The sequence below is a fragment of the Octodon degus genome, unplaced genomic scaffold, assembly GCF_000260255.1.
Source record: "Octodon degus isolate 3935 unplaced genomic scaffold, OctDeg1.0 scaffold00342, whole genome shotgun sequence".
NCBI classification, from domain to species: domain Eukaryota; kingdom Metazoa; phylum Chordata; class Mammalia; order Rodentia; family Octodontidae; genus Octodon; species Octodon degus.
Genome location: NW_004524918.1, coordinates 999,304 through 1,015,406, shown reverse-complemented (window position 1 = coordinate 1,015,406; position 16,103 = coordinate 999,304). Strand labels below are relative to the sequence as shown.

At 40.8% G+C, this 16,103-nt stretch overlaps 1 pseudogene; it reads left to right on the top strand.

The window, feature by feature from the left end:
* Positions 1–2,877, top strand: part of LOC101592677 — an 8,218-nt pseudogene extending 5,341 nt beyond the window's left edge.
* Positions 2,878–16,103: the final 13,226 nt, after the last annotated feature.

Sequence of the window (16,103 nt, the reverse complement as noted above, 5' to 3'; positions counted from 1 at the left end):
ATAGCTAATATTTTTTATGTATATGCTTTAATGACTTTTTTCTTTACAATAAGTTTTGGACAATTTCATTTTTGTGTATCGGTATGATTTTATTTAAATTTCTTTTGCAAAAGGTTCGTTTTTCTTGGAAATGTGGTAGTATAAGTTGAACTAAATTCAGAAATTTTAAATCTTTAAATATTTATTGCCTACACCTTTCTACTTTGAGAATTCTAATTATATGAACATAAGTTTCTTGGTTTTGACACAGTGAACTATTACGACTGATCTGTAAATTCTTTCATTTTTATTTTGGACAATTTTTATTGTTATATTCATTTATGTTTTTAAATAATTTATTTTCAATTTGCAATCAATTAAAAAATTAAAATAAAATAAAAAATTAAATTAAATTTTAAAAAGTTTTAATGTCGAGAATGGAGACTGCTTTCTCGCTTCTCCATCTCCCCCTTCTGGTCGTTCGGTGAACTGCATGATCAACGGGCGTTGGCGCCTGGTGCAGGGAGCTGAGGAAGAGGGATGTTGCTTAATATTTCTGGCAGAAGACAAAGCCAGCCAACCAGCCAAGTCATTTCAGTGTGCAAAAACCACTTTGGGGACCTTCTGTTGTAGTACAAGGCATCTCAGACCCAACCCCCCCATATCCACACAAATGGATTCTGACAAAGTCATCACCTTAGTCACCTCCCTCTGGTTGCCACTGTCCGGGGCACCCCCAATCTCTCCTATCACTGCAGTTTGGAGGTCATCAATATGATTTCGTTCTCACATCCTACATCAGAAACATATGCCTTTGGGAAAACCAATGTATTTAATGTACCATGAAGTTAGCAATAATTAACTTCATAACTAAATAGAAATCTGTACATAAGTTTAGTTTTTACTCTTAAGACAACATTTTGAGTTTTTAACAGATATATACAGAAATCTTGTCAATTCTGCATTGACAAGAATTAAAGCACATTATAGAACTTTAAAATTTAGGAAACAGTGTTAATGACCATTTATAGATGTATCACCCAATACAATTGTATCTCATTTATGTAATAACAAAATGCTTATTAATTTGATTATTAATCAAAACCAGTAGATATAGAGCAAACTTTACATGGCAAAAGCAAATTTAAAAAGGTGTCAAAATATTTGACCACTTTGTTTAACCTTTTAGATATATGTTGTATAAAAAGAGCACTTGTTACTTTGCATGCACTAGATTTATGTAATCTTAAGTCTATACCTAAGACCCTCCCAACCTAAACAAAAATTGTCCTGAGGCAAGGACAGAATAACTAACCACCACAGCAGTACTCAGTCGTTCCCCCCACACACACTTCTCTTATCTTGGTTCATGCAAGAAGTTCCCTGGTCACCACAGTCCTCTTTGCCTCTTTTTGGGTCCTTTTTGTGCTGTCAAGAAATTTCTTACACTATAGGGACCATCCTGACAGACGTAGGTGCCACTGCAAGGGGTTTAACAGTTGCGGAGCAAGAACTTCATAAGTGTACTGGTTGACACATTGTGTCAACTTGAAAAGCTTAAAAGTTTAATTAAGTAACTCAGCGGGGAGAGCCAGGGTTCTTACTTTGTAAACATCCTCTTCACCCCAGCATAGCCTGCTTTTAATGGAAGGAGGGGAGAGAGGCTTGCTAGAAGCTGCAGCTGGTGCCTCTCCCTTCGTTCTTCTGTTTTCTGCTGCCATGAGCTGCTGCTCTCTGCCATGTGCTACTCTGCCTTGGAACCAGCCGAGTATGGACTGAAAACTCCACTAACCGTGAGCTTAATAAACCTTTCTTTCCTTAATTTTGGGTGTCAGATATTTTGTCCCAGCAATGAGTGAAAATTGACCAAGATAATATGCAGCTTGGAGAATTAGAAATGTACAACTGCAAAGCAGAGTCAGGTTAGGGAATGGAAAATTGGCAAGAGTGAACATCAGGGCGACCAAAGGGCAAGTGGAATGTAAACACTGAGACAGCGGTTATCGGGGCACTGGGGCGTCGGCGGTGCAAAGCCAGAGGAAGAGGAGGGAAAGGAGGCGAGCGGGTGTTGCAGTGAGAGGAGCGAGGCGCCGAGAACGGCTTCCTTTGGGTGGAAGAGGAAAATCGGTGAGAAGGTCTCCAAGGCGACTTCGCAGCAGTTTGAAGCCGAAGCCGCTGATGAGAAGGATGTGGTAGAGAATGAGGACCGGAACTGGCTTCACGCCAATAAATGCAGGAAGGAAATGCTCCTTGAAGACTGTGCGGAGAAAAGCAGACAGCTAAAGGATGAAGGAGCAAATTTGGCTGAAAATAAAAGGTATCAGGAGGCAATTCAGAAGTGGGATGAAGCGCTACAGTTAACATCAAATGATGCTACCCTCTATGAGATGAAATCACAGGTCCTTATGTCTCCTCATGAAATGAAATGTTCCCAGCAGTGCATGCAGCGGAGATGGCTGTCCAGCCAAACCCACATTCATGGGAGTCTTGGCAAACTGTGGGACGAGCTCAGCTTCGATTAGGAGAGATAGTCCTGGCCATCCAGAGTTTCCAAGTAGCCCTTCACATCTATCCAGTGAATCCTGAAATATGGAAAGAAGACCATTCTTGGGCAAGAACACTGCAGGAGCAGCAGAAGGTAGCACAGAAGATGAAAAAAAGGGAAGCCCCCACCTGAGGAAACGTATGTTTCACCCAAGTCGATTTGGACGACGACTTTGAAAGTGAGGAGATTGTTGCCGTTTGCGCAGCTATTGCTGAAAAACAGGAGACAGTTTCAGCTAATAAAACAATGGTTATTGTGTCAGCTTCTGGGACGGAGGAGACTGTAAAGGAAAAGGAAGAGGGTGCTGCCCCCCTCAACCCCCAGACGGCTCCGTGTTTATCAAAGCCCGGTGAAGCAGTATGCATAGTGGAGTTGAGTCTGTCTTTTTGATTGGTACTTAATGTTTAAACATAGGTGCATTTACTGTGGAGAAACAGGGCAAAACTCCTGTTTGTAAAATATGGCTTTCTGATGAGACATAGAAAATTAAACAGTAGGATGGTTGTGTTTGAAATATGCTTTCGTAAGTCATGACTTATGCTTAAGATTAGAATTCTTAGTAAAATTGTTTTGACTGATGAACAGATTCATTTATGAATGAATGCATTTTAAAGATACAGCGTGAAAAATGTGTTCTTAAGTAGTTAACAACTTGATGGCCAGTAGTTTTAATGTTAACATGTTCACTTTGTTTTCTAATAAAGTGTAGGATTACTTTTCCTCCTTGAAATCTGCTGCTTGCTCCCGGCCACTCTTTCATTGCTGAGTCAAGTCTGCACAGTGAATTTCTGACATTCATGTTGATTCAAAGTTGTCATTTGTATATTTGTGGAATCTTGGAAAGTCTGGTAGAAAGCGTGTGAGTTCTGAACACTTTTTTAGTCTCCTTAATTCTAATTTGTGCTTCAATTTTGACCTGGAAGTTGTAACAGTGGTAGCTCCAGTATTTGTTAGGTGTGTGAGATGTCAGAACGATGGTTTTCGTTTTACTTCTTGCTGTGTGTCCGCACCACAAGTGAGTCATGTGTAGGGTTGAGTGTCTTTTACCAATATGTCATAATAAATTGTAATTCTCTATTATCCCAATGAAAAGCAGTATTTTTTTTTCTCTTATTTTTAGGTGTTTAAAAATCCCTGAAGTTACTTATTTCTTATTTGTAACTTTCTGGCTGATGCTTAAAATTACTTTTTGAGATAAGTTTTTTTTTAACTATTCAGTTACAATTGTAAACAGCTAAATTATATTCTAAAAATAAGAAGGGATGTTCTTATTAGAGTGCCACTGAGTAACTTAAGCAAAACATACATCGAAACTGGAATATCATTTGTGGTATAGTCCCATGACTGTGTGAAAGACCTATTAAATAGTTTATTTAAAGGCCACAGTCACCTTCATAAAATGCTCTCATTGATAATGTGAATTATTATTTTTATATTATATATTGTAGTATAATTGCATCAGACTGTTATGCACTGTTGTTTCTGAAAGCCAGGAAGATGTTATTGATGTAAAATTAATTTTGTTAGAAATGAAAGCTGCTTTGTGTTAAGGAATCTTACCTAACACTGCTGGAGCATGTAAATGATGGCCTATATTTTTGTGAGGATAATTTCTTAAAATCTTGTTTCAATAGAATGCTTATCCCCACACACAAGAAAATCAACACTTGCCTTAAAAAAAAAAAAAGTATTATATTTCCCCCCTAAGTTATATCATCAGAAAATTATCCTGGGTCGACAGGTCAATTTTAAAGTGATAAAAATGCTATTTTATTTTGTTTTATAAGGGATATTCTCAAAGGACAGGGGTAGGTATCTAGAGATGCTTTAGTATGCTGGGTGTTTTGTTTTATTTGTTAAGACAGGGTCTCGCTTTGTAGCCTAGGCTAGCTTCAAACTCACTGCAATCCTCCTTCCTCAGTCTCCCAGGTACTGAGCAATGTGCTGTTTTGTGTAATGAATATTTGTGTATTGTGTAATTTGTGAATAAATAGGTTTTTTTCTGCATTAAAAAAAAAGTGAACATTAAGTGTACAGGAAATTCTTTCTACCCCAAACTAATAGGATTTTTTTTTTTTTTTTTTTTTTACTGGGATTCAAGTTTTAGACCTTGCGCTTGCCAGGTGCTGCTGAGCTGTATCCCTAGCCTCTCCTAATGGGATTCCTGTAGAAGGCAGGCCAGGCTGAGCAGGCATGATCTAGGGGATGGCAGAGGATGAGGAACCAATCAGATACTAAAGGTGACCAGACCTCAAGCAAGGATGGAGTCTTCTGGCCAACTAACTGACTTAGCAGGACATTTGATAAAATTGGATGATGCAGATAATGATATAGGGGAATGCAACTCCAACTTGAAAGGTACCTGGGATGAGTTCATGTTCTTTAAAGCCAATAATGATCTTGGGAGGCTGTAAACAGGCAGATCATCAAGAGTCCAATCTAGTAGTGAGACCCTGAACACCCTGTAGACCCTTCCTTAAAAATACCAAAAAATGCAAAAAAAAAAAAAAAAAAAAAAAAGCGAAGTACTTAAAAAAATAAAAATAAAAATAAAACCAATAATGAATCTTAGGAACAAATGGGAGTTAACAGCATAATATTTACTGGGTAAAGAAAGCTTCTGTCTGAGAGAGAGGGACAAAAGGGAGGCCAAAGAGGGTTGTCCCAGGAAGCTGTCTCTTCCAGGGACTTTTATAGGGTAAAACCATGTGGGTCTAAGGTGGAGAACAAGGGAGAACTTGTTTAGGTGAGCATGCCGTGGCACAAAACTATGGTTAATCAATAAGATTATGAGCACCATTGCTCAGGTAAAATTGATTCAATCCAGAACCAAAAGATGAAGCGAGTCATGTAGCAAGCGAGCACAAATATAGAACAGGAGTTTATCCAGTAGCCAGCCAACAGCGGTTGTATTAGTGACTCTTCCTGGCTTCCTCAAGGTGATGATCAATCCTGGATGCTAATCTTTAGGGTGGTAAGTATTTGTTCAATCTTTGGTCTTTAGGTCTGGCCCACAGCAGAAGCGTGTGTCTCTCTGACAGTTGCAAGGTCTCTTGTCTTCTGTGCTGTCCCCTTGAGGGCCTGGCCCTGTCTAACTGCCTATAATGTTTCTATCTAATTCAACAATATGAACACAACAATTGTATGCCTACAATATGAACACAGAAGGCCAAAAAAAGAACCCTGAGTGAGGTAGGAAAAACAAATATAGGGCCAGGGAGATGGCTCAGTAGAATAAGTGCTTGCCTGGCAAGCTCAAGGGCCTGAGTTCAATCCCTGGTTCTGCAAAAAAAAAAAAAAGAAAGAAAGAAAGAAAATAAAAAAGAAAGAAAGAAATATAGGTTAAAATGAGACCCTCCCAAAAAAATCATTTTTTTAACTTTTTTTTTTTTAAAAAAAAAAATCCTCAAGCTTCAGGATGCAAACTTACCCAAAGTTACAATGTCTTTTTTCCCTTCCAAGAAACTTTTAAAAAAAGCTGAAGTCTTGAAGATAAAACAATGCTATAGCTCAGCATATTAATATGACTTTATTTATTTATTTATTTATTTAGCAGACTGGGGGATTGAACTCAGGCCCTTGAAGACTCAAGTCAGCAACTTCTGACATTGCCAGTCCTGTGGGTAACCCACCACTATTATGGACTACTGGACTATATTGTATTACTTTGCTAAATTCATGCAACTACAATATTTGAATGGCAGTGGAATACCCATCTCTGACATAAATAAACCAAAAAAGGGGGATGTAAATGAAGGACCATTTTGTAGTGAAATAAATATATATCTGTATATATAAAATAGTATTAGATATACAGCTACTTTCTCTTAGTTCAATGAAAAGAAAGATTTGTACTAATAGTGTTTAGACAAGATATCATGTCTGCATCTTGTACTATGAATAACTACTACGAAGACAACAATATGCAATGTATTAATTATTGTACAAGAATAATGTCCTACTAACCTGTTTTGAAAATGTCTCAATGCTATTACTTTCTCAATAAAATTAATTTTAAAAATAAAAATAAATAAATAAATAAATAAATAAATAAACAATGCTATAAACTTGGCCTTCCCTTCCCTTTTACCTGGAAAATGAGTGTTGCCTTTCATCTGTAAATTAAGCCCCTCAATTCTATAGATTCACAAATTTCACAGACTTCTACCCACCAGAACACCTAAGTACCTCACCCCAGACCATGGTGTCTTCCACCCTATGAGTGCCTGCATGCTGTACTGAATGTGTGCCTCTTTGATTCTGCCTATTAAATCTGCCTGTGCCTCTCACAGACATCTATAGCAATTCTTTTCCATGACAAGACAAAAATCTCTACATCACCGATAGGGTCAGTGGAGGTCCCCATCTCCTCTTTGAGGGAACTTTCTCAGCTCCTGTCAGGAAGCCAAAAAATCCTGACTAGAGTTTGGTCAAGGAGAAAATAATTGTCAGACACTAATGCAAGTGATACATGTCACTACCCAGTAGAAGCCTTAAGAGTCAGTTCTGTGAAAGAAAATAAAACGAAGTCAGGAAAGCTACGACTTTTCTGAGGTAAGTCAGAAAATGGCTGCAGGATAGCATGCCAAACCACTGAAAGGTAAGCCACAAAATGTTCAGTAGACCTAGAGAACAACTGAAGCTTTTCACCCCCTCCTTCAACACAACACCTCTCAACCAGGAATATCCTTGTTAACTAATTAGTCAGATGCATTTGAAACTCAGGGTTTCTGCCTAGGCAATGAGCTGTCTCTGAAAGTAACTATAAAAATCCCCTACAACAAACTTCACCTGCATCTACCTTATGGAGCTGACTTGAGGGAGGGTACCTGAATCACAACAGTTTCCCTTGTGCTATTTTCTTTGACCCCCATCTTTTGTAGTTATCCCTGAATAATTAGCAAAAATTCTCTTCTGCTATAAGAAGGACAATTTTCCGTTTAGGGGTAATGCAGGTGATGGGAGTTAGACCCCACTGCTGTCTCATAAGGGACACAAACATGAGAAATATTTTTTGTCTGTGTGTGTAGTGGTTTGGATTTTCACTGCCCCTCAAAGATCCATGTGTGAAAGACTGGGTCAAGAGCAGCCTGTAGCACTACTAGGAGGGTCAAGCCCTTAGGAAATGGGACCTGGCAGGAGGAAGTTAGGTCATTGGGTAGGTGTTCTGGAAGGGAATACAGGAATATGGGGACCCCAGGCATCCCGCTCACTTTCCCTACTTCTAGCCACTATAAGACAAGCAGTTTTGCTCTACCATGATATTCAGCCTTGCCACAGGCCCAAAGCCATAGGGCCAAGCCACCAAGAACTGAAACCTAAAGCCAAAATAAATGGGTACTCCTTTAAGTTGTTTATTTCAAGGATTTTGTCCTAGCAATGACAGTGGGACCTGGACCTAGCCTGCCCTGACCAATCGAGAAATGTTTACTGCCCTTCACAGCCCTGTCTCCCTAGATGCGTCAGACTTTGGGCGGCAGCACTGGCAGGTTCCTGAGTCAAGACGGGGCCTGTTTCCCTCAGTCTCTCTGTTGGCCCTCGTGGCCCCCTGGTGTAGAACAAGACCCAGCTGTTCCTTCCATGGGGGCCTTGCTAGGATCTGTAGGCAGAGGGGCTCCCTTAGCGCTTGTACCCGGTCTTCACGAAGAGCCTCGCTTTATCTGGCAAAATCTTTTGGCAGCAGGTCCCAGTACTTAATTCATTCTGTATATTTTTGTAGTGCTGAGGATGGAACTCAGGGCTTCACCCATGCTAGTCCACTCCCCCTAACCTCTGAGCTACAACCCCTGACCCTGAAGATCTTGGTTTATATTTCAGACCTAAAAATTTTATTATATCCAGAATTTTTTAACTCCCTGCAAATCAGCCAGGAACATAGCTTAGCAGCACAGTGCCTGCCTAGCAAACCTAAGGTCCTGAGTTCTAGTTCTGATACTAAAAGAAAAAAAATCCCTGCAAAATAAAAAAGATATACATATTTAATTAAATGTCCACTAAATATAATCATTTACTCAATATCTTTATTTTAGACCTAGTGTTCATGAAATTTTCAGACAGCAGGAAACATGTAGGTTAGATTTTTTTCACTTGATAAGAAGTCTCTGTAAAAGCAACATGACTTAGAAACTACAGTGGATCTTAAATGGAGTGGATGACTTATAGCCAAATGATTTAGGAATTGATAGGATAAATGCAGCAAAGGTGGGTATGTTTTTACATATTCGATAGAAGATGTAGAGTACAATGTCCAAAGGCCATGTGTGAAGCAAAGTCTATGCTCTTTGTGGGTCTTGGTGGCACATGGGCTGGTGCCTTTCCTGTAGGTAATGGAGTTGCCAAGCAGCTCCCCAATGTGTATCCTCTACCCCTTTGAAACAGAGCTTTGAAAGGGTGCTTCTCGAAATGTGGTGCCCCGACAGTGGTGTAGCATCACCTAGGAACTTGTTTTAGAAACACCAATTCTCAGATTTCACGCCAACACCACCAAATCAGGAACTCTGATGATGAACCCAGTACTGTATTTTAACAAGTCTTCCAATTCAAGTTTAACAACCACTGCTGATACTCTCTGGGGGCAACAGTGAGGGAAATGAAAGACCTCATTTCCTAGCATCCTCTACTGCAAGGTATGGCCAAGGGAGTCAATTTTGACAAATGAGATGTAAGTGGAAGTTGGGATCCAAGGAAATCTTCAAACTTATTCTCAAGATGCTGGACTGGAATACCAATAGGATGGTCGCTTACCGGGTGATCCTCCCCAGAGCTGAGCTGATGCCAGCAATATGCCCTGAACCTTCAGAACTGTGAGCTAAATAAACTCTATTTCTTCTGAAACATCCAGCTCCAGATATTTTATTATACTAATGAGAAATAGTCTAATATAGAAGGAGTGAGGCAGGACAAGCAAGGTGACAGGGCCCAGCATGCAGGGCAGAAGGTGTGTCTCTCAGACAAGGCAAGTTTTTACAATTAACTTTATAGGGCTGGGAATATAGTTCAGTGGCATAAGTGCCTGCCTGGCAAGGGCAAGGTCTTGAGTTCAATCCCAGCTACTACAAAAAGGAAATTAGATTAAATTAATTTAATAGAAGAATTAACATATATCGTAAACATAGTCCTTTTACATGGGATATCATGCTATTTGAGACTACAGCATGATTGTTAAAAATTCTCCTTCCTGGTGTGCAGGTTCCAGGCAACAATTTATCTACTCTCTGTCTCTACAAATTGACTTTACCTTTTGCTATAATGTCATATAAAAGGATTGCACAGCATTGAGACTGTGTTTTCTGTTACTCATGCAGTGCTTTTTAGAAGAATCCCTGAGTTGAATTCTATTTTTAGATTATAGCTTGTTCATCCATTCCCTAGCCAAAGGACATCTGGACTATGTCTGGCTTTTGGAGACTATATTTAAAGCTGCTGTGGATATTCAGGTACAAAGTTTTTTGACAGTGTTTGATTTTGTTTCTCTTGCTAAGTATCTAGGAGAGGAATTGCTGGATTTTACTGTGAGTGTAAGTTTGATTTTATGTATGTATGTATGTATGTATGTATGTATGTATGTATGTATTTTTGTTGTTGTTGTTGTCTTCTTGAAACAGGGTCTTGCTATGCAGTTCAGGCTGGCCTTGAGCTCATTTTATAGCTCAGGCTGGTCTCGAACTTGCAACAATCCTTCTGCTTCAGCCTCCTGAGTGCTGGGATTACAGGTGTGAACAACCACACTCAGCATAGGCTTGATTTTATAGGAAACCACCAAACAGCTTTCCAAAGTGTACCATTTTAAATTCCCAACAGCATCTATGTGAATTCTTGTCCCTCTACATCTTTACCAACAATACTGTCTGTTAGGCATCTGTCATTGTGACCAAGTACCTGTGATCAATCTCAGAAGAGGTTCACTTGCCCCATGGTTACTTCACTTTATGGTCACTTGGCTCTGTTGCCTGGGGCCTGTGATAGCACAGTGTATCTTGGGGAGCATCGGGCAAAAGAAACTTGTTTGTCTTATGGTGACTGGAAAACAGAGAGAGAAAGACACAAAGGGAATGGGCTGGGGTGCCAGTGTGCCTCCAAGCACACGTAGCAGTGACCTAACTTTCCCCTACTAGGCTCTACCTCCTAAAGGCCCCACTGCCTGCTAATAGTACCAGGGGCTGGAGGCCACAGTCCTAGCACATTTAAGCTTATTTTAGCCATATTGGTAAACTTAATTGTTTCCACCATCTGGTCACAAACTGAATTGAATGAGAACTAAATCAAATTCAATGTTAGGTTAGGTCCAGTGTTGCCCTTATAGGGGAATTTGATTGGCTTCTTGTCCAGTTCTGTTTTCTTTTTTAAGATTGATTGATTGATTGATTGATTGATTGATTGATTTAGTACAGGACCTCACTACGCAGCTTGGACTCAGTGATTCTCCTGTCTCAGCCTCCCCAGTGCTAGGATTATAGGCGTGCACCACCACGCCCAGTTTCAGTGGTCAGCTCAGAGTGCAGGGCCAGCACAGCTGGGGATCAAACCCAGGTCCTTGCACTTTCCAGGCAGGCACTTAGACTGCTGAGCTGTTTCCTGGGCCTCCAGTTATGTTTTCTACCAGAACTGTAGAGCAAATTCAGTTCATGAACTAAAGTCCCACTGTGTATGCTCAGAAGGAAATCATTGAACTTTAAATTACATCTTGCTGAAGACTAATAATGTTAAGCATCTTTTAATGTCTTTTTGCCATTCATACATCTTATTCTCGCTCCCTCTCTCTCTCTTTCTGTCTCTGTCTCTGTGTCTGTCTGTCTCTGTCTCTGTCTCTGTGTCTCTCTGTCTATCTCTGTCTGTCTCTGTCTCTCTGTCTGTCCCTGTCTCTGTTTCTCTCTGTCTCTCCCTGTGTCTGTCTCTGTTCTCTCTCTCTCTCTCTCTCTCTCTCTCTCTCTCTCTCTCTCGGTTTGTTAGATGTCTGTCATTTTGACCAATTTATTATTTTATATTTTTCATTTTTCCAATTCTCTCCCTCTCTCCCCTGTCTTTTTTAGACAGTCTCTTACTATACTCTAGGCCAGTGATGGTGAATTTTTTAGAGACTGAGTACCCAAACAGAAACCCAAAACCTACTCATTTATTGCAAAGCCCAACACTGCAATTAAACCTGAATACTGAGGTCTTCAGAAAAAACAGCTGCTACCCAGCGCGTGGTGCTGGGGCGTCCTGGCTCCGGGGCCAGCAGAGAGGGCTCCGCGTATGCTGCTGTAGCACATGTGCCACAGGTTTACTGCAACTGATGTAAGCGGACCTCAGACTCACCACATACTTACGATCCTCCTGTCACAGCCTCGTCAGTACTGGGATAACAGGGGGCCACCACCATGCCCAGCTCTCTTTATCTTATTTTAAAAATTAGACTATTTTTGCTTTCTTACTCTTGATTTTCAGGGTGAAACTAACATTTTTGTAGTATCAGACATCTAAACTAGGGCCTATGCATGCCTGGCAAATGCTGTACCATGGAGTTATAGCTCCAGCTCCAAATAATGTAACATGGAGTTTTATCCCCAGCCTCAAATAATGTATCTTTATTATTTATTATTTTTCATTTTTCCAAATAATGTATCTTTTAGCATCACACATTTTTAAAATACATAATGCTAGTACATTTACAGGATTGTCAGAACACCACTGTTTCAAGACCTTTTAGCATCCCAGAAGAAAAACCTTGTATCTGTTAGCAGTCAATTCCTGTTTCCCTTCCTCCAGCTCTTGGCAACCACCAGCCTACTTACTTTCTTTCTTTCTTTCTTTTTTTTTTTTTTTTGCGGAACTGGGGATTGAACTCAGACCCTTGCACTCGCCAGGGAAGCGCGTATTCCACTGAGCCATCTCCGCGGCCTACCAGCCTACTTTCTGTCTTAATGGACTGGCCTATCCTGAACATTTTATACAAATGAATTATATATATCAACTTTTAGCAGCTGGTTTCTTTCATTTAGCATCACATTTCTGACATTTGCTTATGTTGCAGCATAAATCAGAACTTCATTCTGTGTGTGCGCATGTGTGTGTGTGTGCGCACGTGTAGTGCCTATGGTAGGATCCAGTGCCTCCCACATGACAGGCAAGCACTCTCCCACTACTCTCTATCCCAATCCTACTTTATTCTCTTTTATGGATGACCAATATCCCATTTTGTGTATTCACTCATTTGCTGTCTTATTCCCACCATTCAGCTATTGAATAAAGCTACTATGAATATTAATATACAGAGCCGGCAAGATAGCTCAGTGGACTCTGCCTGCCTAAGCAAGCACAGGGACCAGGGTTCCATCCCCAGTACCACATGTCTTGCTGTCCCTGCCCCCAGGGGTGCTGAGCCGGCCACCCAGACCAGGCATGGTGGTAGTGCACAGCTGTAATCCCAGTGCTGGGGAGGCTGAAAAACAGGAGGATCACTATGAGTCTGAGCTCTGCGTAGTGAGTTTATGGACCCAATACTATATCTATCTATCTATCTATCTATCTATCTATCTATCTATCTATCTATCTATCTCTATATCTATATCTATATCTATATCTATATCTATTTATTCCTCTGAACATTTGTTTTTAGTTTCAGTTTTGGGGAGCATTTACACAGAAGTGAGACTGATGAGTCAAAAGCTCTATGTTTAATTTTTTTTTGAGGAACTGACAACCTGCCCTCCACAGTGGCTGCACGATCTTATAGTCCCACCAGCAGTGTTACCAACACTTGTTATTTTCTGTTTTTTGAATAATATAATGAATATGAAGTAAACTGTACTATTGATTCTTAAAAGTCTTGAGTATTCTGGGTACAGCCTACTCGAAAATAAAACCACTGAAGAGAAAAAAGCAGAGAGAATGAGTATGGAGGAAGACAAACCCTGGAGAGAGTTGAGCACTGGATCCAGCCATACCTGAAGCTGTGCCTTGGCCTTCATAACTATGAAAAATTATCAGTCTTCTACCAACTCTTTATTTTTAGCTAGTTTGAATTTGGTTTCATTACAAGAGTTCTGACTAAAATAAACACACATAACAATGTGAATGGGAAAAACACTATTTCTGTTCACTACTATCTCAAGCAAATACAAAATTGGAATGAGTAGCAAAAACCTCAGAAATGGACATACCAGCCTTACTTCCTGTAGTCATCAGGAAGCAAGGCCCAGGGCCCTGTCTTCAGTCCTTGTCCAGAGGGGTTTTCAATGCGGGAAGAAGGAGAAGTAGCCTGTACATTTATAGCCAGAGGAGTCTCCTGCTCAGATGGCAGCAGGGCAGGTAGAGCAGGAGATCAGTGGGCCCATAGACTCCAGCTCATGATGAGGTATTTAGAGGGGGCAAGTGAGAGGACCATGATTTGGAGGCTGTAGGTTGTGACTCCAGCTTAGGGTCTGGGAGATGCCAGTTTCTGGCAGGGCAGGAGTACGAGGAGAGTTGAGTTAGGTTGCCTTGACTGCACTTTCCAATTACAGATATGAAGAAGCCAAAAGTCCTGGATGGAAGTGGGCTGCTGCTGTGACCCAGTGCAGAGTAGACCAACAGTGCCCCAAACAGCTGCACACCAGAGCACTGGGCTGGGAGCTGTTGGCAGGAGGCAGCCACTGGGACTCGTGTGTGGTTCATCCCAGCTCCCCTGGGCTTTGGTTCATTGTCAGGCACCATAAATATATGGCTCAGATCTGTCTTCCCAACAGTCTTCCAGGAGGTGGGTGGCCCTAACTCACTCAAAGATGCAGAAACTCAGGGCCAGGGAAGAGAAATGACTTCTGAAGTACTGTAGCTCAGGATGCTGATGCTATTGTCATCGTTATAATGGACAATGATAACAAATGTCATACATGATGATAATAATATTGATGCACCTAGCAAAAAAATGGTATACAATGGCTTATACGTGCTGGGCTTATACAGGACAGTTTATCCGGTAGTAAAGCAGGACTTTGCTAAGTACTCAATTTGCAGTAGCTGGTCCACTGTGTTGCTTTGTGAAGTATGTGCTTTCTGTGTCCTATGGTGGCCCCGTTCTAAGTGCTGGCCCTGGCATGTGGGATGTACTCAAGATCTGTGGGGTGGATGAGGAGAGATGACATCTGGCTGGCAAGTTGGCCAGCATAGCAATGGGCAGCTTGATCTGGACAGCTCATTTCAACAAACTGGGAAACACTGACTACCAACTCAGCCAGCTTAAAAACTTGGTAGTGCCAAGGTTGGTGAAAAGAAATGGACATTCTGGTGGGGAATATAAATTGATTTGAAGTATCTGGGCAACAAAATTATAAAGAGTCATACCCTCTGGGCCAAACAAGCTTACTTCTAAAAATTTAACATGAGGGAATAATTGAGAAATTATACAAAAACAAGTTGCACATCATAGTACAAATTACCCAGATTAGGAAATGGTTTAAAAAAAATCATGATCTAGGGCCGGGGAGATAGTTCAGTAGAATAAGCACTTGCCTGGCAAGTGCAATAAGTGGAATAAGCCCTTGCCTGGCCTGAGTTCAATCCCTGGTTCAAAAAAAAAAATCATGATCCATCCATAACTTAACAGCTCCTAACTGTGGCTAACAGAAAACAGTTGTCAACTGTGTATAAGGTGAAATGCTCTTGGTTGTCATGATAACCTCATAAGGTAACTGCCACTCCCAATTCATATATGAGGAAACAGGTTCAGAAGAGTTAAGGAACTTGCTCCAAGTCACACAGCTAGGGAGAAGAGGAGAAAGACTGTGGACACTGGACACTGGTTCCTAAATCTGTACTTTTTCGTCTGCTGTTCACATAATGATGGAGATACCAGAATGCATTCACCAGGGTTGTGTCCCACAGCAATAAGGAATGTGAAACCACAGAGGGAAGACGTAGAGTACAAGCAAATTCACTGAAATGACATGACATCAAGAAGGTAAAAAAATGTTGTTGGGAACCACAGCAGATTTTGTCAAAAAAAATTGTGGGGAACCTGAGGACACCTGAGGACATGAATCTGCTGTCTAGTGCAGAGCAGGATCCACCTGTGTAGCCGTGACTTAGTACGACATGACCACATGGGTGCTGGTGAGGCCAGCTTGCAAGAATGTAAACATAACATATATAAAGACTAGACAATAAAGACACAGTTGTTTCCCTGCTTCCTGCCTGCTGCTACAGTTCTGCTGATGTCTGCTTCTGCATGCTTTCTTTTTTTTGGGGGGCAGAACCGGGGATTGAACTCAGATCCTTGCATTTGCCAGTCAAGCACTTATCCTACTGAGCCATCTCCCTGGCCCCATCTGCATGCTTTCTTTGGGGACCTCATAAGCAAATTTACCCCTTCACCCTCCTCGACCCTGATAGATATAAAGGCAAAGAAATAAAACTCCCACTAGCCAGGAAGGAGTTCTGAGTAAGATACCCATGAGGGATCTTTATCTGGAAGTTTTTAATGGATTTAGCATGGAGTTCAGACCATTGTACAAACCATATAATCTCTATTCTATAGAAAATTATCTACTTTTCAGAATCCAATCTATATTGTGTTGTGGGGAATCATTCAGACTGCTTCAAAGCTCAGGGGTATCTAAGGACA